The 21,863-nt window shown below is 38.6% G+C and overlaps 1 pseudogene; it reads left to right on the top strand.

The window, feature by feature from the left end:
- LOC115413889 (SAM and SH3 domain-containing protein 1-like) overlaps positions 1 to 16,302 on the top strand; it is a 171,012-nt pseudogene extending 154,710 nt beyond the window's left edge.
- Positions 16,303 to 21,863: the final 5,561 nt, after the last annotated feature.

The following is a 21,863-nucleotide window of genomic DNA, read 5'->3' as shown; positions in this document are numbered from 1 at the left end:
TTGAAGTTGCTGACTTGAAGCCCTGCTGAATGTCTTTTGAGCATATTCATTGAATACATTCAGTGAGGTCCAGGCTCTTTTGAGTGTATTTGGATTGACAGACAGATTTTTGCTATGCAAGTGTAGGAGTGAGTCACTGAATAAGTGGACCTCTTCATCTGTCCACTTCTCATAGCTTCTCTTCTTTTCCTCCATTTTCCAAATCATCAAAACTCAAAGTGAAGCTTGTAGAAATGAAATAAACAAGTTTGCAGCTGCAGACTGGCCTAAACATTGTGGGTAAATATGAGTGTAGAACAATCCAAATGTGTTCCACCAATCAGCATTTTACAGCACATAGCCCCGCCCCTTAAGTATTTCAGGGAATCTGAAAAGTCCTAATTCTCTACTAGGTATATTTTTCATGAAAAGTTGGGGGTCAAGGGAAAGTTTTTTACCCAGGTCATTTTGGTGGAAATGTGCAGAGGTTTTTAAAATCCTGGGTAATGACAAAAGTTCCTGTGGTGGAAAAGGGGCTAATGATAGAACCCTCCGATGGTCTTATTAGTATAACTTCACAGAAGTATTGTATAGTTATCGGTGAGTTACCTAAAAATTCATGCTGAGTTGTTGTAAAGAACAGTGAAAGTAACTACAAAGACCAAAAGGTTTTTTTTTTTTTTGGTAACATGTACCAGACTGCAAACATGTTCTTTTTCTGCTGTAAGATTGACATTTTAACATGAAGTCTATGGGGATTAACTTGTTTTTAGAATCATCTTTAAGTGGACATGCGCATCTTGACACCTGAGCATTAGCTTCACTTTTCTGCCTTTAAGGTTATCACTTAATTTTACCCTTCACCCTTCCCAGCTCCACCATTTTGCCTTTTTTCTAACTTCAGGCACTGGCTTCCAGAAAAACAAGATGGTGACGACCATTTGTAGACTTTAAAGCAGCAGTTCACAACAAGTGTGTGATGAGGTTTTGTCCAACCATTTACCTGTTGTAATGTATGTTCAACACACATTTAACAGTAAGAAATACAGGAGTTTTTAGCTACCAACTAGAGGTACAAGTACATAAATTGTGAGGTGGAGAAAGTTAATGAGTGGTGGTTGTGTTTTTTGTTTTTGTTTTTTCCTTTTAAACTTTGTTTTTTCATTGTGAAGTGGATGACACCTTTTGTGTCAGTTTATCTACTGTGGTAAATGGAAGTTAAATATAGAAGGGAAATACTCATTTAGTAACTCTGAATACTCATAACTTTAGTGGTGTACACTGAGAGAGAGAGAGAGAGAGAGAGAGAGAGAGAGGAGAGGAGAGAGAGAGAGAGAGAGAGAGAGAGAGAGAGAAGAGAGAGAGAGAGAGAGAGAGAGAGAGAGAGAGAGAGAGAGCGAGAGAGAGAGAGAGAGAGAGAGAGAGAGAGAGAGAGAGAGAGAGAGGCTCAACAATAAACAGCACAGAGAGAGAGAGGGGCAGAAAAAGGGAGGGTAAAAGTGTGCAGAGAATGCAGAGGCCACCGCATTAACACTGCCACTGCTGCAAAAGCCCAGCTGGACGTGAAAAAGGCTCTTTTGTGACTGTGACGGCCGGAGTGCACTGACCTCTGTTCATCAGCCAACAGCAGCCAGGCTTTTTCGTCTGTTTTGACTATTTCGATTTGTGCTTACTGTGGCACTACTGTTATGACGAACAGTGCACTTTTGTAGTTTAATATCTGATTTATTTAGTTTTATCTGACGCAAGTTGGAGGGGGTACAAAGACATGTTAAGGGAAATGGTGGGATAGCAGGGAAGATGAAGAAAAGTGTGGAAAACAGGTACTCTTTTATTCATTTCTTTGTTTCCAGTTGTGTTTTTATATATATAAACATACACACACATATTTTTTTGTATTTTTTCCTAGGTTTCCTGTGCACAAATCCAGCTCTGATGATGGATCTGGAGGTAAGATTTAGTTTTGTCCCAGTCTCTGTACAAATGTGTTCTATTGTGTTAACGTTTAACCTTAACTCAGTAATTCTATGGAAACGTTTCTCTCTTTTTTTTTTCTTTTTTCTTTTTTCTTTAAGAATATTTGTACCAATAACAGGTGTGGGGGTAATCCAAGTTTTGAACTTTTCTAACTTTACCAACCTTAAACTGTAGTGTCAGTATTGTTTCACATTTGTTTTATGTTGTGAGGATGTTGTATTTTTTCCTCTTTGCACTAAACAAACCTAAATCTTGATTCTACATAGGAAAAATGGATGGAAAGAGAAAGACCAAGTCTTTTTGGCAGAGTTTCCGTAAGTCACAGAAAGGAGCCATACATCCGATTTCAAAAGGTATGTCAAGTTAAACACACAAAAAAAGATAAATGTATGTAAGGATTATTTATCATTGTTACAACAAATATTTTGAGTGTGGTCAATTATGTTTAGTCTGTCATTTGACATTTCTGACTTGTGTATGACAGGTGACGATGTTGGTTTGTGGCCAGTGACATCACTATGAGTGATGAAGAGCGCATCCAGCTGATGATGATGGTGAAGGAGAACATGATTTCTATAGAGGAAGCCCTGGCACGGGTATGATGCAGTGCACATATGTAAAAGCTGACTCAGACATTAATGTGGAGCAAAACTTTCAGGGCTTAACTTAACTCTGCTGATATTGCTGTTTACATGCACTCATGCATACCTCAATTAAAAGTGTTTCAGATGGTGGCAGACATGTATGAACACATCCTCCTGCTTTCTTTCCTCCAAATACCTTTTTGAAAGGTCATTTTCACAACATTTGCTCAAATCCTTAAGTAAAAAAATTACGGTAAAATAAAATAAAATACACCGATACCCTGTGTGTTTCTCTACTTCTGTAGAGTATTGAACTCCATTAGAGAATCTTTGTCTCTGACTGTAAACAGGTGGCAAATATAGTAATATGTAGTGAACTACAGCAAATGAGACACACACACACACACACACACACACACACACACACACACTACAGTTCTGTTTACATGTCCATGTCCTCCTAAAACCTAAATGCTCCATTTGGAAAAAAAAAATCATAATGCATTGTGGAATATTAGTCTGATTGTAAATGTACTCAGTGATCCTTTTTAAAAATCACAGATGAGAAATGATGCAGTTTCACCAAAAGCACAGTAGAATATTTATATCATCTACAAAGCAAATCTAAATGGAAAAGAAGCTGGAAGTGTTTAATTTAGCTAAGTGTTTGTTTGCCTGACAGAGTTAACAGTGTTTGAGCAGTTGAATTAAAGTGTAGTGTTTTATTTTCAGTATTTACCATTTCAAGTTTTAAATTTCAGTGTTTCATACTAGAGATAAACCAATCAATTGATTTGGCCAATTTATCAGCATCAATACAATGTGTTACAAACTCTTAGTGTCAGCTGAAGTTGATGCCAATTGTGACTAGTTGTTAATTGTAGGAAGTGCTGACATTGTGGGAAAGTAATGGGGAAAAAGATTAAAAAAAAAAAAAATATATATATATATATATATATATATATATATATATACTGTATACTCTCACCTCCTTTTTTATGTTGATTTGTGTGTTCAGCTTCATATTTATTGATATAATTATTTGTTTACATATTGATTTAGTATTTCAGATTTACTTAATTTGGTATTTCTTACTTGACTTACATGTTCAGTTCAACAGTTATCTGGTTTGTAGTGGAGTAAAGAAGATAAGCTAATTTCAGACATGCACAATGCATTCTCAGCATCAAATTTAGAGGGATGATGAAATGTTATTGGCTAATTATGTGGCTATTGGCTGTTTCCTACTCCAAACAGTTGTTATTATATCAGCCTTTAGAATTTCACTATTGATCAATCTAAACTACATGCTGAAAACATCTTCATAAATAATCCATTCAGTTCTTTATCATGTGTTAACAAGAAAATCTCTTTTTATTCCTTGTAGCTCAAAGAGTTTGAAATTCAGAACAGACAGACATGCAGACATGCGCCCACAGAATGGATCGATCCCTACAGTACTACTACAACAGAGCCGTTCAACTGCAACGTAAGTCTGACAGCTACTTATTTTTCCCTTTAATGCTGAGTCACTTCTTGATACTGTATGATGTGCAGTACATTAGTGCCTCTGCTCTTCCAATACCAAGGGATGTTGAGCTGTTGACGGTGCCCCTGTCTTTCTCTTCTGTCCCCTGTCCCTGTGATGAACTGAGGCCTCACTAAAGCCCTGCAGCTCAGGGCTCTCTCCCAACTGCAGTGCACCGCGCTGACTTCTATTCATCGCTGTCAAAGCGCTAAACCCCTATTGTGCTGCAGTGAGCGTGTGGATTCAGCACAGGGTCCTGTTATGCAGGCCACAGCTCTTTTGTGCATAGGTGGGGTGATTAGGGGGCTCAGGTTCAGGGCAAAGATTTGTCTGGATGGACGGACTGTGTCTCTTTGCCCTGTGTGTGTGTCTCTTGTCACTTTCTTTTTCTGTCAGTGTATGTACGAGATGGCTGCACATCTGCCCTCCTCCTTCCACTCTTACTGTGTTAATTGAAAAGTCCCTTATGTTGTTTTTTAGCCTTTTTTTGTGATATTTTGGTCTTTAGATAAAACCTTAACCTGAATCTTTAAATGTTCTAGCCATCCTGTCACAGGGTGATTTCCAAACCACTAGCATTTCAGTTAGTCACGTATAGAAAAGCCTTGTCTGGCCTGCAGTGAATATGTAACAGATGTTTGCGTGGCCGTCATCACTGTGGTTGCTCACCACAAATTTATAATAAGCTAAAAGTGGTTTGCCTTGCAACTGCATCTGCAACACTTAAGCTTAAAATTCTTTTACAAGTCATAGACTCAGTGTGTCAGAACAGTAACAATAATTTGACACTGATGAGCCAAACTGACACTGTTAAATCATGTAATGCATACAATGCATTTGTTTTAACAACATGTTTGATAAAAGGCTGTTGATAAAATCTGGTTTCTGCTTTTAGCATTATGACCTGTCAGATAACGAACAGGAAGAGTCTGTATCATTCAGAAGACTCCATAAACTGGTCAACTCAACACGAAAGGCGAGGAAGAAATTGGTGAGACACGATGAGTGGAAGAGGCCCGGAGCAGACGGTAATGAAGCACTGTTTGTCTTTGTACATGTTACACGCTGTGCATAGTGGGTTTTGGTGCTACAGTGACACACACTGTATGTAGAGGAAATGGTGCACTGGGGTCATGGCAGGGAGAAAATGTCAGTTTGACTTAGTATTACACTGTAATAACACTGTTTACTGTGTTTGTACTACTTTAAAGTCTACTAGATATGCATTTGTGTTGAAGAACCCCTCCTGATATTTTTCTGCATTTATAATGTAAACATGTTACTGTTTTGTTTTCCACCACATTTTTATAAGTTCTTTCATTCAAGTTCATTCTTTTTTCAGTAGCACTAATAGTAATAACATGGTAATAAATTCATAATAATACAGCAGTACCTAAGTAATGACCATGTAATGACTCCAGTAATTCCTGATGAAAATTCTTGCAAGTAAAAATACTAATTACCATGTTGTAAAGATTAAATTAATCTTATAAAACAACTCCTTTTATCCCCATATCTAACACTGTGACTTCTTACCCATTTTTGATTCTGTTTAAAAACCACAAATGAATACCAATATTACAATATAAAGTTTAATGAAAATGTGGTCAGTTATATCATCAGTGAACTATGTTGTCTGTGTAAAATGCACATTTCACTAGATTATTTCTTTTTCTATTCCCAAAGCAGTTGTCCTATACTGGCAGTGATAATGCCAAGCTGACTTTACTGTGTCACCCATGCAGAGACTCTGACTGTAGATGGGTGTCCCTGTGGAGACGTCGGCAGCTCGCTGTACTCCGGCGTACAGAGGAATCCGGCTGTTTGCCCTGTGGACTGCCTCGCCTCAGCTCTGCAGGAGCAGCTCACCTATGACAGAGACTCTGACAGCTTAACCACCACCTCCCCCTCCTCCAGCAGCCTGGACACCTGCAGCAGCCAGAGGATCTTCAAGGCCTTCAACAAAGCTGACAGCGGTCTCATCCATCAGGATACTAGCTCTGTGGGGGAGACGAGGGAATCCGCTGAAGGTAGTGGCTCATTTTCAGAAACTGAAGGTGGGAATGAGGAGGAACCTAAAATTGCCCGCTCAGTGACTGATGGAGAACTCCGCTACCGTGTTCTCAGCCCACTCAGCAACCATGGGGTGAGTACAGATGAGCCCCCTCTGTGTTTCAAATTATGTATTGTTTAAACCAGGGGTCCTCAAACTTTTAAACTTGCAACCCCCAAAATAACGGTACCAGAGACTGGCAACCCCAACTATCCCCAAAGTGACTGAAACATTAAAAAAAAATGTACACAGGAGTCATCCAATGATACTGTGGCATATTTGCCACACTGCATTGTGGGGTACTTGACATTTTACTCATTGTGTTCTGTTTATGTGCAGGCGTGCAAGGGGGGGTTATGTGATGTTTATTAGGGTAATGTATCTGTTTACAACATTTATTAGCCTTTATTGTTTATTTTTTATTAATGTGACACCATAGGCAAGCCTGTCGGCCCAACAATGCCTTACCTGTTTGTTGCTGTCAAACTTTGTGAATGCTGTATAATGAAACCTTTCCTATTTCAAAGTAAAAGCACTTCCTACGCACCTTGAGAGTCAGAATATCATATCCTTCCTTCAAAGTACAGGTGCAACAATATTGTAATCAGTCATAACCACCCTCAGGGATAATATCAAGAGGTTGCTGAAAATCATCTTGCAACCCCCCACGGCGTCCCCCACTTGGGAACCCCTGGTTTAAACTACTGTAAACATTTAAATTTTTTCACTTGTGGCAGGACAATGTCATAGGTTTCCAACATCAGCTTCCAGCCTCTAGGTACTGGCTCCAGAAAGTCTGACATAGAACTTTGCTCTAAAAATACAGCCAGTATTCTTTTCTCCAGGAGTCATTCTTGTTCTCATTCACTTCATTTTCCATCTTCAATGATTCCTGCAGTATAGGCTCTACCGGCTTTGATTGACAGATGTGATTCTGTTTATTGGATAAAACATATTTTTTGTTGACAGGCAGCTTGACTCTCATTGTAGATAAGTTTCATTAACAAGGCTCGTTAGTGCAGCGGTTTGAAGTTGACCTTTTTACTGTGTCAGTAAACTAGTGTTTTAGTGTTAGCTCACCAAACATCCATCATTCTTTTGTCCAAGTATATGGTCACTTCTGGCTCCAAACAGCCAACATGAAAACAGCTAAAACAAAAACTCTTGGCTTTAGATTGGCGCAGTGGCGTCCCATCTACTTTTATATGCAATCTTTGCTGGTGTCCAGTGAGAGGCAGCTGCATTAGAGTCAAAGGAACACATTGTTACAACCATTTTTCTAGTGGGGATTGGACTTGGAAAACAAGATGATGGCTGTTTTTTCTTAATGAAAGTTTGCAGTTTCACCTGTACCTTTGTTAATGATCCTTCTGGTTCTTTTTGGCCTCACAGAGAGCCTGTAGTTTTGGAGGTTTTGATCTGACCAACCGTTCCAACAGGCAGTAATCTCCAATGGAGACAACACTGTATGTAACTGTCACACTTCAATAGTTTTTCAGTTTTTTTTTTTAATAGAAATATTTGTATTTTCATTTTAATATCTGTTTCTACTCTTCTTTTTTTTCTATAAAAATTAGAATAAAATGGAGAAGGTGGTGTGAGGGATGCTGTGAAGTCTCCACCCGTTTCTCGCAATATTCCCTGGGTAAAAAGGTCAGTCTGTGAGAGAAACACATGAGAAAACACATATCCAAGAGATACCACTGTTCACTTTCCGAACAGGTATGCAACAAATACAGACACAAGTCAGTGCTACGAATATGGTCAATACTTTACAAAACAGTACCTTTGTAAATGATTTATAAGCAGTTTATCATTATTACCTCCGCCAAGTGTAACGGTGGAGATAATGTTTTCATCGGGGTTTGTCTGTTTGTTTGTCTGTTAGCAAGATAACTCAAACAGTTATGAACGGATTTGGATGAAATTTTCAGGAATGTTGATGCAGGCACAAGGAACAAAAGCTTACATTTTGGTGGTATTTGGGGTGGGGGGGGCTGAGCTGCCTGGCAGAGGTCTGCGCTCTCCGAGTGCTTTTCTAGTTTAGTATTTACTGGCTTGTAAACAGCCCATAAAGGATTAAAAAGCAGTTTAACACATTAGAAAACATTGGCAGTAGTGATCTGTTGACTGTCCAATAGTGAGCCAACATTCCATTAACTTAGGCTGAGCTTTCTTCGTCTACATCAGCAGTGTACCTGTCAGCTACTCTGATAGTTACTAACAAGTTATTAATGTTTAACCACTATTGCAATCTTAATTCTCAAAAAGTTTACATTTTCACCACATGAAATTATTTGCTGATAATTAGCTAGCTAGATAAATGCTTTTTTTTCTAGCCATGTGTAAAATGTTAAATGAATGTGGTCATAGATTGTATATATTAAGAGCTAAGAACGTGTTTTATGTGTTGCAGATGTAGTTTGGTAACAGCAATGTATTCTGCTAACATGTGCTAAGAATGTTTTATAACTCTAGATAAACAGGAACTGTACTTTTGGGTATTAATTCTGATTGTTATGATCACAGTGGGACCTGTGGAAACAGTGACAAGTTTGATGGTTACACTCAACTTCTTTGTTCATGTTTTATTGTTGTTTTGCCGCACCTAAACTTGGTTGGTATCAGAAATGTTAATAAACATCGATGTATGTTATACTCTACACTCACTGCCTTTTACAAATGGTACAAACTCATAATAGTTTAACATATAGACTGAGAAAGGATTAATTACTATTTTATTGAAATGCTTTATAAAGCCTTTGTAAGTGTATTGAATTGAATTGAATGAATTGAATTGAACTGAGGAGGAAGGCAATATAGGATATATACAGGCAATATAGATATATACAGGCAATACAGGATATATACAGGCAATACAGGATAAATACAGGCAATGTAAGATATATACAGGCAATATAAGATACAGTATATACAGGTAATATAGGATATATACAGGCAATATAAGATATATACAGGCAATATAGGATATATACAGGCAATACAGGATAAATACAGGCAATATAAGATATATACAGGCAATATAAGATACAGTATATACAGGTAATATAGGATATGTACAGGCAATATAAGATATATACAGGCAATATAGGATATATACAGGCAATACAGGATAAATACTGGCAATATAAGATATATACAGGCAATATAAGATACAGTATATACAGGTAATATAGGATATATACTGGCAATACAGGGTAAATACAGGCAATATAAGATATATACAGGCAATATAAGATACAGTATATACAGGTAATATAGGATATAACAGGTAATGTAGGATATACACAGGTAATATAGGATATATACAGGCAATATAAGATATATACAGGAAATATAGGATATATACAGGCAATATTAGATATATACAGGCAATATAGGATAAATACAGGCAATATAGGATATATAAGGAAAGATTAAGAAAAAACAGTGCATGGGTTGTTAGTATTGCACTGAGGTAGACGTATTGTAGAGTGTAAACATTATGGATATGCACACCACACTGTAAACATTGTTGTGTGTGTCCTTCCAGTCAAGCCCAGACCGCACATTGAGCTGCCCTCAGTCTCCTCAAACAGACTCTGACTCTCTGGAGAAATCCAAGCTGAAGCCAGGAGGCTCTGTGGAAAGTCTCAGGAGTTCTCTCAGTGGACAAAGTTCCATGAGTAAGTCTGTATGTTTTTACAGAGCCTTTGTCCTTGATCTGGGTGCTCTGGATAACAAATTTGATTGTTTGTTTTAACTTGACCTGAAGCACCAGATGTGTGGAGTTTATCAGACAAATGAAACTGTCTTTGAGCTAGTCTAAACTTCCTGCTGTCACTGTATTTATCTTGGTAGAAACAGTGTGAGATGTTTTACTACACTCAAATGAAAAGAAATACTTAAATATACTAAATATACTTAAATATTAGCAGACCTGTGGGTTCTTGATGTTGTTAAGTGATTCATTCTTTTGTGGTTTTTGTAGGTGGTCAGACAGTGGGCACCACTGACTCCTCAACAGTAACAGAGAGAGTGTTAAGTCTGAGGATGGTGAAGAAGATGAGCTGCCTTACAGAGGACCGTTTCTGCGGACGAGCTCTAGTTCATACAGACTTCACTCCCAGTCCTTATGACACAGACTCTCTAAAACTAAAGGTAGAGCAGTGATAACAGCTGAGTAACTGCTTGATACATGGATATATGGTCAATAAACTGACACTCCTCTTTTGGCAGAGTGGAGACGTCATTGATATCATCAGTAAGCCACCGATGGGTACGTGGATGGGAATGCTCAACGGGAAAGTCGGCACCTTCAAGTTCATTTATGTGGACGTACTGAATGAAGAGGAGGTGAAGCCCAAAAAGACACGAAGGAGAAGAAAGGCCCGTCAACCCAAACCACCTCTGTGGAGGAGCTTCTGGATCGCATCAACCTCAAAGTAATTAAATCTGAAAAAAAAAAGCATAGGTTACATATCCAAAGCCCCACTACTGAAACCTGTCATTATTTGGCTCTTTCAGAGTTAAGTTTAACCATAGCTGAAATCTAAATGCTGAGAAGCATTGAAGTTTGTCTTGCCACAACCTGTACCTTGAGGTCCACTGAGGATAAACTACAAACTTGAAATCATGAAAGAGTCAGTTAGTTTTGATGCTCTCCATGTTGTTTGTCTATTAATTTGGTTTAAGGGGTGCCTGGAAAGGCTTGGGGGAAAAAAATAATAATAAATGGCATTTTTAAAGCACTTTTTATTCAAAAGAATCTTAAAGTGCTACAGTGAAAAGAGAAAGTCTTAGAGTAAAATACAAAAAAAAAAAAAACTAAATGTGAAACAAAACCAAACATCATGGTGGGCCATGAGAAACCTGTTGAAATTGGAGAGTCTTGAGTCTCTTTTTGAAAATCTCCAGTGATTGTAGAGCTCTAAGGTGGTCAGGGAGCAGCCAGCAGTGGCAGCTGCTCGTCTTTCAGACAGGGGAAGCTCATTGTTGGCTTACGCCAAAAAAATGTCAAGTTATTTAAATATAAATTCAGCCCTCCGTTCCTTTTTAAGAAAATGGTCAGTGACCTTATCGTACCAAGTAAACAAGAAAACGTTGAAATTATGTTAAATTGAAACAAGGAAGTACAATGAGTGTGTTTTATTTACAGTGCAAGACATGAACAAGTAATTTCGTAGTGGTTTCTCTCTTGATTTCACAGCAGAATGTGCAACGGTATTAACTCTGTCGGTGCCAGACAGTTAAGGGGCTAATAAGCCTTAAAAGTGCCACAGAATTTGGCCGTTCTTCAGTATTCCGCGTCGTTTTTATAATCGAAGTCTGAATCGTCATCAGAACTCATTTTCTAGCCGAGGGGACTGTTTTGACAGATCGCTGTGTTTACGATATTACTACAAATGGCCATCTAATTTGCATATGATTTCATTCATAAATTCATTCATAAAATTTCCCAAGCAGAAAACGAAACGCGAGCTCTTCCTTGGTCAAAAACCGCTCGGTAACATCCGACCAATTGCTACTTGGATTCAAAACGCACCGGACGCAGCCGATTCATTATTGATCGTAATTTGCAAGAAGATTTGAAAGAACGTCATCGAAATGTGAGAAAGAAATGGGGGTGGATGGTTTGTTTGTACACAAATATGGCATGTTCTCCAAAGCCGATTTGATCGGCCCGTGGCACTTTAAAGGTTGTATTCGTAAAGCCGATTTAATCGGCCCATGGCACTGAAAGAGTTAAACTGAACTGTGTCAAGTGAAGGAGTAGATCTGATAACAGCTGTCAGTCAAACGGGATTCAGCCTTTTGACCGATCCTCCAATCAGCATGTGGAATCCTGGCGTCCAGCCCAGCCGAGGTCCGCCCACAGCTCCATTCACCCCGGGGGCGCCCGGCATCCAGGGGCGGGACAACATCATGGCATTTATCCAATTACAGTCCAGTTTTGAGGCAGTGAAAAAAACTGTTCCACTCAGTCCCATTGAAGTGCATGGACGCCGGGCGTCTATGGGCAAATGCACTGACCATAGGTCATATGAGAAAACAGCGCAACGGGAATGTATGAGAAGTGAACAACATCGAGTCTGTTGATTTGAGATAAAGCTGATTCTGAACGAACTCGTCCTTGAGATAAACGTGTTCTAACACATTTGTAGTCAATAAAATGTCAACACAACCGAACATATTTGACCATTTAATTTTCGTAATTTTAGGGGAAACCGGGCTTCCCTTGCAGTCTATGAGAAATCACCACAGAGTTCCAGATATGGGGGGGGGGCGGCGGATGAGAAGGCTGCATGGTCCGAAGTTTGGTTCTGGTGGGGAGAAGGGGAGTGATGCTTTGGGGCCAGAGGCTTCAGGTGGATGTGTGAGGGTGAGGAGGTCCATGAGGTAGTGGGGGGCGTTCCCATGAATGCACTTGTAGGTAATAAAGGGTTTCTTATAGTGGATTCTGAAGGAGACTGGGAGCCAGTGGAGGTTATGGAGAACTGGAGTGAAGTGTTCCTGTTTAAAGACTTTCATAAGGACTCTGTCAGCACTGTTTTGGATGGATTATAGTTTTTGGAGCTGTTTCCTGGGGATCCCATATCGAAGGGCGTTACAGTAGTCAAGCCTTGAGCTGAAGGCATGGATGAGCTTGTCTGCATCAGAGGCAGTGAGTCTGTGATGGAACATTAAACTCATCTAATAGTTGAACTGCAGAGGATGAAGAACCAAACTGAGCAGAGTAACACTGTAAACTAATGTCTGTTGAATATCTTCAGTCTCCATTACTCCCATCAATTCTCTCCAAACCAGACTTGTCCAAAGCTGTACCCTGTTCTACTTCTGCTAAAATCCAACATCAGGTATTACATTTATAATGGTTGACTGCATTCTGTTTGGTGAGCCCAGGCTGTAAATGTATGATAATATTAAACAGGTTGGACCCTAAGGCAGGAGTTTTATGACCTTTGACCTCATACAATGGGTGACTGAAAACCGCCTACCGAAATCTCCCTCTGCTGACATCGACATTGTCTGGCACATCACCATCATTTGAAAGGTCACTTAGTATATAACTGGCATTAATCTCTTTTTGAGGAGTCAAAATATTGTGCCGCGTTCAAAAGCATCGCTGTGGTTCTTTAAAGATATGTGTATGACCATCCGTCTTAACATCCTCGCAGGAGCACCTCCCCACCTTCCTGTTCAACGGTTATGAGGATCTGGACACTTTCAAGTTGCTGGAGGAGGAGGACCTGGATGAACTGAACATCAGAGACCCACAACACAGAGCTGTGCTGCTCACTGCTGTGGAACTGCTGCAAGAATATGATGGTATGACATAGATGTGACAGAGCTTTCCAAACACAGACACATGTTCATTCAGGTCCAGTCAGCAACTTCATCGTACTCATTTTTATTTGAATAAAATTGTTTCACTAACGTGTATGTTTTAACACAACTCACCTCTGCATAGTCCCCTTCAGTGTTCGACAAATAACAGCAAAATGACAAAACCTGCGAATCTTATCCTTTTAATTACAAAGCAGAGAACTCTCTCCGTATACAGACCACTGTATGAAACACTGGTGCAGCAACTTGACTGATGCTTATAAAGCACTGGAAACTCAGCTGAAAGCACTGCACATTTTCCATGGATGCCACACAGACATTCACTGACTCAGTTAATCATTCTTATTTGCAGAAAATCCATCTAGAATACATACTAACGTCTTTTGTCGTTTGAGGAAAATGTAGGATATGTTGTTCTAGAAGAGACTTTGAAATAAATATGTATGTATTGCGACCTTCAAAAAAGAGCACTGCATAATGGAATGATGGCATTAGAATGTACCACAGGCACACAATTTGTGTTTTTACGGCCAGGATCTTTTTCTGCAGGCCCACTGGCTGCACTGGTGAGTCAGGTAATCAACATGGTGTAACAGTGGCTCTGACTAAAAGCACAACTGGAAACATAAACACATTAAAAAGTAACACTTAATTAAGATAAGGCTGTGGATTAATTTTAGCTGGACGTACTGGGTCTCTGGAAGGCCTTCCTTTTCACTGACCCAATGAGACATTTTTCACTGTTTTGAACAATCAATCTCCCTTGGTCTTTGCCTCATGCTGCATTCAAAACCAAAGTGTATGAACTAAAACACAGGTAAGAAGTTTCAGAGCATGTCCAGGTTTCTATGTGAGTCATGACCCAAAAGTAGGTCGCAGACACATTTTAAATGGGTCATTCATAAAGAAATATAAATAAAATATGTCAATAGTTACAGTTATGTTCTTGTTAATAGAATGATGTTGAAGAACTGTGACTCAGAGTTTGCTGAATACAAAGGACATGAGCATCAAAACTGAATCATCATGGTGACATTTGTTAAGTGAAAACAGCCAATTTTGATGTCCTTAGATGATGTTCTTTTTTTTTTTTTTTTTTTAAGAATTAGCAGCACCTTTATGTCATGTTAACTTAATCTGCTCTGAATGAGGTGAAAATGTATACCTCATATTTAGATTTTCTGGTCTTAATGAATTTATTTCCAAAAAAAATAAATGAGCTTGTTTTGAATTTTGTGAAAGTAGGTCAACTTAACGAGCAGAGGAAAATGGGGTCCAAAGTGTTTCGAGTTGAAAACCAGTGCTCTAAAGGACAGACCTCCACTTTTAAGGGTCACAATGGTTTGTCTGTCTGTCTTTGGTAAAAAAAAAAAAAAAAAAAAAAAAAAAAAAGCAACTCCCTAGAGTCTGATATTGTCCAAGTAAAGCTTCGGGGAGTGTCGTAACACTGTATGTTCTATCACTGCTTTTATGCAGACAGAGGCTCTGTAATTAATCAAAGTGCAGACATTCATTTAGAGAACATGAGGGCATTGTAAAAGCTTTGACCACAACCCATGACACCCTTTTGTATGCCTCTTTTTTTTTTTTTTTTTAATAGAGTTAATACATTGATTATCAATTGTGTCTCTACATGATGCAGTTCATACATGTTACTTAACCTCGAGACCATAAGATGTGACTGAGTGCCCCCTGTTGGTGGTTTTGTGCCTTGCAGGCAGCAGTGACCCAGAGCGAAGCAGCCCGTCTGGAGGTTCTCAGGAGAAGCTGCTCTTGGACCGCCGTGGCCTCATGGGAGACTCCCCACGGGACTCCGGCTGCTATGAAAGCAGCGATAACCTGGAGAACGGTAATGAGAGCCTGAGTCACCTGTGAACACTGTCCTCTGCTGCAGTCCTTCTCAGTGCTCCCATATTCCAACCACCGTATTCATACTCTTTTGGAAAAGACTCTGCTGCTGCTGCCGCTTCAGTCTATTTCAAAGCATCTTTATCTTCATGTCACTTCACTCCGTTTCTGCATCAGTCGTGTTTGCAGTTGCTTTTGTCTCTTCACTGCTTTTGAGAGTCAGTATAACTTGTTTTTCTTTACAGGACTAATGATGTACAAGTCAAGGTTCTGTGTTATGGCAAGGTCATCTACATCATGTTAAACTTAGCAGTGACATTTTCACAAACATGAACTATATATATATGTAGATGCGCCTCTAGGTCTACTCACAAATAGATCTGGTGTGGTGACTTTACGTTTGCAGAAAATAGTGACTGTGGACTGGTGTGTGATGAGCATTTTGACACAAACTTGGTTTTAAATAGCTAAAAACATTTCTCAGTAGTTGCAGTACATACTTACTGTAAATGTTTCCTTTCTTCATGGCTGAATCATTCTAGTTTTATCGGTTAGGCTTTAGTCTGGCAAGTTGTTAAGAAGAGTCGATGTAAATAAGGGCTCCTGTGAATGTCAAAAGGCCATGTGGTTTAAGAAAACTGTCAGATCAATGACGCTTGTACAGAGTATTTCTCTCTAGACTTTGCTGTTTGTGTGTATATTTTTTTTAGTATAAATAATGTTGCACAGTATTTTATCATGTGCCTGAAAACTACTGTATGCAGTACAATTAAAAGACTTACTAAAAATAATACTATACTTGTTAAAATATGGCAATTGTACAACTGTTAATGCACTAAAGTGGAGATTTAACCATTTCAAATGGTTCAGCTCATTGAACTCTTACACAGAAGGGTTCAGGGTTCAGCCTCAAGACTCTGCATTTTCTGGAGTGTTTTTCTGTCATTGTTGAGCTTGAGGAATAAATTGTCCGACGTTTTATTACATGTTTGCCTACTTCTCTTCTTTTCTTCGTCACTCATTGCGATTGCACGTTTAGATTCAGGTTTTGCCTCTACTTGTCTTTTTTAAATTTGTTTTATGAAATGATCTACAATTGTTGCCTTGATCTATACAAGTTTATTACAGCAATCCAGTTTTAGGGTTAGGGTTAGGGTTAGGGTATCATTCCTTTTAAAATCCACCCATTTTGTCTCCGTTTGCTAACCTCGTAAAATAGAAATGCTCGCTTGCACTTGAGCTTTAAGCATCTTTGCCTCCTGTCATTATTTTCTCAGCAGAAAGAAGGAAGTAAGATACACACACACACATAGATATAGATAAGATCTGCAATGTGAAATTTGTATATTAAAACAAAACTGTTAACATCCACCTCTGTAGGAGTCTTGACAAATGGTTTTTAATGTTTTCAGCTGAAGCCAGTACAGTGCTCCAATATGGATCCATCAGATTTGTTTGAAAAAAAACCCTCACTTACCTGATTCTATATGAACTGACCTGGCATGTAATTTACTTTCCAAGGCAACCAGCAACTCTTCTTGAGCCCTGCTTTCACAAGAGGTTTTCTGTTTTAGTCCCATATGCCTATATCTGACTGCTACATGATCTGGACAAACTCCACTTTTTAATTTCAGAAGAGGCAAAAAGACGTCTTCAACTGTCAGCAGCTCATCTTCTGCTTTGAGTTAAACCACCTCCCCCTCCCAGAGCACTCAGCCCTTTGCCCAAGCTCCTGCAGTCCTAATATGACTTTACTCCAAAGTAAACCAGAAAACCACTCCTTTATATCACCACCACTGAGAACTCCTCAGAACAGCTTAAGTCTCCTGAGGTCAGCGAAAGGTCAACGTTCCCGTGGAGCCTGTAGGAGCCACAGCTACACGGAGCGAAGAGCCTCCACAGTGAGACGCCTGAGACGCTGCTCCTCCCTCACTGAACTTCACAAAATGCAGACACTCAACAACAGAAAAATCCCCAACCCAATGGACTGGAGTCTGAGCACCCAGCACCAAGACCAGAGAGCAAAAACACAATCTCATGAAACAAGTTCAAGTATCTTTTCCATCCACAAATTTTCCCGAAGCACAGTTAGATAGTGTCTGCAGTAGTATGCAGGACACAGACACAGAGAAAACCACTAAAAAGACCGAAACGGCACAAAGCACAGCCCACCAGTGTCCCCCCACTATGACGGCAGAGACCTCCACTCACCTTGTAAACAAGCCACATACACACACACACACACCGGCAGAGTTTGTGACACACTGTCACAACTTCACACAACACATCTCCTCTGTTCGCTCAGTTTCAGCCACTTCTGAAGCACGTCGACTGAAGCTGAGGACAAATATGAAATCATCCATAAACTCTGTGAATGTGTAAAGACCCCAGTCCCAGGTGGACCAGGTGGACCAGGCGGTGATGGTGCTGTCTGATAAACAGTTGACTTCATGAGTACAGTCATTACAAACCTCTTCTCCACAGACATTGGAACATTCTCTAAAATTAAGAAAAACTTGACTGAGATGAAACTGATTTGGACTATTATTGAACTGATAAATGTACAAAGAAAGTTTCCACCACCAACTTCAAATGAGTTGACATATAAGGAAGAAGTTTGAATGTTCTCCCCATGTCTGTGTGGGTTCTCCTCCAGTTCCTTTCATTATCCGAATGCCTTAGGTCAAGGGTGTCAAACTCATTTTCTTCCGGGGGCCACATTCAGCCCAATTTAATCTGCAGTGGGCCGGACAGGTAAAATAATAGCACGATAGCCAATAAATAATGACAACTCCAAATGGTTTTAGTGCAAAAAATAACATTCAGTTATGCCAATATTTACATTTACAAACTATCCAAACAAAAAGGATGTGAATAACCTGAAAAAAATGAAATTTGTAAAGAAATATAAGTACAATTTTATCAATATTATGCCTCGACTTATCATTTATACATACGCATTACAGATGAGATCTACAAAGGTACAAAACATTTAGTAACAGGCAGAATATTGTTAAAATTGCCCTTAATTTTCTTAAGACATTTCAGGTTGTTCATATTTGTTCAGGTTGTTCACATTTTATTATTAAAGGATAGTTTGTTAACATAAACATTTTCATAATTTAATGTTTTTTGCACTAAATCAAAGAGAAGAAAACTAGTGTTGTCATTATTTATAGGTTATTATGAAATTATTTTTGAGTTCGATGCCCTAACTTGCACTTTGCAAATTCATCTCGCGGGCCAGATTGGAACCTTTGGTGAAGTGGTCAACCTAAAATGCCTGCAGGAGTGAATGGCTGTTTGTGTTTTAGCTGCGGTGAATTGGCGACACGTCCAGGGTGAACCCCGCCCTCACCTGTTGGTACCTGGGATAGACTCCAGCAGCTCAGAAAATGAATGAATGAAAACAAATCCATCAGTCTTTATGTATATAGCACTTTTCATACAATGAAGATGTTCAACCATGTGCTTTACATTTAAATTTAAAAATCAGTACACACACATGCACACACACACACACACCCACACACACCCATATTACCAGTGCTGATATGTCCAAATAACAGCACACAAAAAGACTGACTGAGCATGGGAGGAGCAGAATGTCAAAGAGGAGGAGGAGGGAGCCACCGACACAGAGCTGCATCCTGACCAATGAGAGAGGGCCAAAAGCACCCACGCATCGCAGCGGCAGCAGGAACCCCCACCCACCAGGGAAGAGCGGACCCCAGGGAAGGAAAGCACCACAACCACTGGAGCCCACAGATTTTAGTTTATTATGTGTTTTGTAGGAAATTATCCAACTTTTCAGGAAATGGGTTTTGTAGTTGGTGTTGGATGATCATTTCAAAACAGCCTTTCAGACCATTTTAAATAGCGTTTCTCATAAATAACAAATGATTTTTCAAATGTAGTGTGTATTTTTCATAAACTCACTAGTTCCTATAAGTGTGTTCTCTGTGTTCTGTCCAGGTGGGGGCTTTAACCTGACCCTTCCAGCTAAAGCCAACCCCCAGCTCCAGCTCCACACATATTAAAAGCCCCTTAAAATCATCTGTGGATTTGTAAAACAGTATGCAGGACTGATCCAGTAATAAGGCAAAATGAATGTTTCCAGGTGAACATTGCCACTGTCTGACCAGTGGTGGTAATGCATGAAACGCTGGGAAATAGAAGCAAATGTAGATACTATACATATTTGTTTTTAGGTGTGAGTGATGTTCATTAACTTCAGCAGGAAACTGATTAAGTAGTTGTAGCATCAGGAAATGAATGCTTGTATTTTTTAGTCATGTACAGGATTTCACAGTTTTTTTATTAAGTGAATTAATTCTGATCTTTAAGTACACTCATTGGTTCATGTAAAAATATAACAAAGGTGTTAATCATTGATGTCCTCTCCCTTTAATAAATTCTATCCTACTTGTATCTTTGAAGTCCTTCATCTCTGCAGCAGCTGAACTCAACACTCACAACACATTGTTTATTGTTTATTTATTTGTCTCAAACTTTGAGGTAAAAAAAAAAAATTAAAAAACAAAAGCAAAAAGTCAATTACATATGCACTGATCAGTGGTCATTAATCGCAGAAAAAGTAACGAAATACAATAAATTTAACATAAATGTGCATATGAATCAACTCATGAACACAGTTTGAGAAGGAACAAAGAAGCAGAGGCTCATCTAGTCCCGTCCCTTCTGCTGAGGGAACAAATAGGAGGTTAAGGGAAACACTTTCCCTGCTGGTTGGGGAATTGAACTTGTGACATTTACTGTTTCAATGATTTATTGTTTTACTTTGTTTTGTTTGTGTATTTTGACATTAACAGTTTATTCTAATAGTTTTGAGTGTTTGAGGTTTGTGAACTATTCTGCTTTTTACTCTTTGTCGTGTTCTCACTGTAAAGATTAGAAAACCACAGTTACGACATTAGGAGTCAGAATCTGAATTAGGGTAATTGCATTTAACCCATCAGTTGCTGAAATGCACTAGAAGCAGTGGGCTGCCATGTCAGGATCTGAGGGAACAAATAGGAGGATAAATGAAACACTTTCTCTGCTGTTTGGGGGAATTGAACCGGTGCCTTTAAGCCACATGTTCATCCTCCAAACATCTACGCCACAGCTGCCCCCAGATACGAGGGCCGTTCAATAAGTTCATGGCCTCACCCAGAACAGAACAACACAGACTGATAATTTATATTTTATTTTTCAACATAATCTCCATTTACAGCAATGCACTTGGTCCATCGATGTTCAAGCATCACTATCCCATCACAAAAGAATGTAACATCCTGTATTATAACAACCAGTATTTCTGGGTGAGGCCATGAACTTATTGAACAGCCCTCGTAGTTTTACTTTGGGACAACAACATTTATTACAATACCTATTTTTTCTTAAAAGGGTAATTTTACTAACATTGACATTTAATGTTTCAATGATTTGTTGTTTTGCTTTGTTTTGTTTGTGTATTTTGACATTAACAGTTTATTGTAATAGTTTTTGCTATTTAGTCTTTGTCGTGTAAAGATTAGAAAACCACCATTACAATGGTTACATAACATTAAACTAGATAATCACAAATGATCAAAATAAGCACCGTGTCTACAAGTGTATTTTCATTTTGTTACATCTTTTGTCTTTTGTTACATAATTTTGTTTTCTTTTTACATCTTTTAATGTTTTCAATTTTTGTTTTATGTTGGGTGATATCAGTTTTTTGTGTTCTTTATCTTTTTTGTATTGTTTTCACTTTCATGTCTTGTCATCACATTATATCTTGTTACATTCTACTATTATTGTTAGATATTACTAAAAACTATTTTGAATAAAAACCAACATATTTATTAATATTTAATTATTATAATACTTCTGCCACTTTAAACTGGAATTTGACCCCCTCAGCATGCTCAAAAACTCACCAAATTTGGCACACGTGTCGTGGCTGGTGAAGACTTTGATACAATATAAAACTGACCCCTTAGGTGCCAAAATGTGCTCTCTAGTGCCACCCGGGTACACAAAAGTACCTAGGAATGTCGTAGAGGCATAAAACGAAACAAAAGCCGAAGTTTTTGTCTCATTGAGCCTTACAAATCATACACTGACTCCAACAGGAACTTGGCAATTTGCCTTTCAAAGTAAAACGGTCGCCCAAAAACTCCCATTCTTCAAAGAAGTTTTCATATTGCTTTTTATGTCTTGTCACACAGCTATTTAACGTCAAAGATAAAAATGATGTAAATCAGGGGTCTCAAACATGCGGCCTGGGGGCCAAATGCGCCCACCAAAGGTTACAATCTGGCATCTGGGATGTTTTTGCAAAATCAAAAATTCCACAGTCTTTAATTGAATTAAGTAAAAAAAAAAAAATGCTTGAATTAAGGAAAAAATGTTGAATTAAGCAAAAAAAAAAAAATTAAGTAAAAAAAAAAATGTTTCAATTAAGTAAAAAAAAAAAAAATCTTAAATTTAGCAAAAAATCTTGAATTACCTTCAAATTTTTTTCTTTGTTTTAGTGCAAAAAATAACATTAAATTAT

The sequence above is a fragment of the Sphaeramia orbicularis genome, chromosome 22, assembly GCF_902148855.1.
Source record: "Sphaeramia orbicularis chromosome 22, fSphaOr1.1, whole genome shotgun sequence".
NCBI lineage: Eukaryota > Metazoa > Chordata > Actinopteri > Kurtiformes > Apogonidae > Sphaeramia > Sphaeramia orbicularis.
This window is presented reverse-complemented; position numbering and strand designations above follow the sequence as displayed.